This window comes from Cryptotermes secundus, unplaced genomic scaffold, assembly GCF_002891405.2.
Source record: "Cryptotermes secundus unplaced genomic scaffold, Csec_1.0 scaffold468, whole genome shotgun sequence".
Classification (NCBI taxonomy): domain Eukaryota; kingdom Metazoa; phylum Arthropoda; class Insecta; order Blattodea; family Kalotermitidae; genus Cryptotermes; species Cryptotermes secundus.
The window spans coordinates 2,238,648-2,240,185 of NW_019721526.1; positions in this window are offsets into that span (position 1 = coordinate 2,238,648).

Consider the following 1,538-nt stretch of genomic DNA (forward strand, 5'->3'; position numbering starts at 1 on the left):
CGACAAATATCTTAAACTTAGGTTATGTCGCTGATAAAAGAGTGCAGTGAGGTCGGTATGTGTTGCGTACTTCCCACTAGAGATCGTGCTCGGAGAAGGTTGAGTTTCCCTGGTCCTACACAGTTCTTTTAGTGATGCATTTGTGTCTCTGCCGTCAGCAGCTCACTAAATGATACTAACGCTCAGCCTCTGTTGAACTGATGATTGTTTTAATTAAAGACTGTCGTTAAATAAATATATTCTACCTAACAGAAGTTCACGTAATTCCCTGTAGAGGCTGAAATCGGAAAATAGAAGTACGTGTAAGGGATCGACCTTTAGTAACCTTATATAGAAGGTTGTCAAGAATCGATGTTTATCGACAGCTATCGACTTAAATGTTGTTGCGTAGGTTGTCAGAACACGTGAAGGTAAAACGCATGTACCAGTCAACCTCAGTATATATCAACACGTAATCATAAGCATACAAGCGAAAGGAATAAAATGTAACAAATAAACAAATAAAAGGAGAGGATTATAATGCGGTCGTGCTATTGCATGAGCCCAAGACCAGGAGCTGGCTGCGGGCTATCGTGCAGCAATTGTTCTATCTTCAATCTTGTTACGTACTTATGTCTTCCTCTCTTCGTCTCGTCTGTAATATCTAAACCCACGGTACACCATCTTCCAGTCAGCTGTTTGTACGCGAGTTCCGTGCAATATCACGAGAAATGAACCCATGTAGCTGATCAAATACTATAAAGCTGCCCGAGAAGTCTTTAGTATTTGTTTACAATTATTCTCCTTAGAAGTGACTAGAAATGAGTGACCTTAAACAATCTAAATCACAGTGGTAATTATATGTACCAGCTGGTTTAGCATGAAAATGAAGACCAATCTGCGTTTACCAGTTCTCACGGTCTCTTCGCTTGCGGATTTCTTATATTTTCCTTCTACCCTGAAGATGGAGGCGATACGTTCCTCCGAAACGTCGGTTAACACACATATACACGGTGCCAAATCCCAGAAGACTGCTTTCTTCATAGTCATCGCCGTGAAAGCCTCAAATCTTACATAGCATGAAAATGATCTGTATTTTGCTAACAGTGTGTATTTATACACTGTGCACTATATATTGGGGATCATTAGTGTGGGTTTCTACGTAACAGATCAACTGCTGACAAGATCTTTTGCATTCGTCAGATACTGGAGACGAAATGGGAGTACGATGAGGCGGTACATCAGCTATTTTTAGTCTTCAAGAAAGCCTTTGATTCAGCTAGGAGGGAAGTATTGTACAATATTCTGATGGAGTTTGGAATACCATGAAACTAGTTAGTTTGATTAAAATACGTTTAAAAGAAACGTATAGTAAACACCGTATAAGTAAACATTTCTCTGATAATTTTCCTATCCAGAATTGTCTAAAACAAGGAGATGCTTTATCGCCACTACTTTTCAACTTTGCTATAGAACGTTTGGTGCGAAGCTTGGTCTCTGACTTTAAGGGAGGAAATTAGACTGAGGGTATCTGAGAACACGGTGCTGACGAGAATATT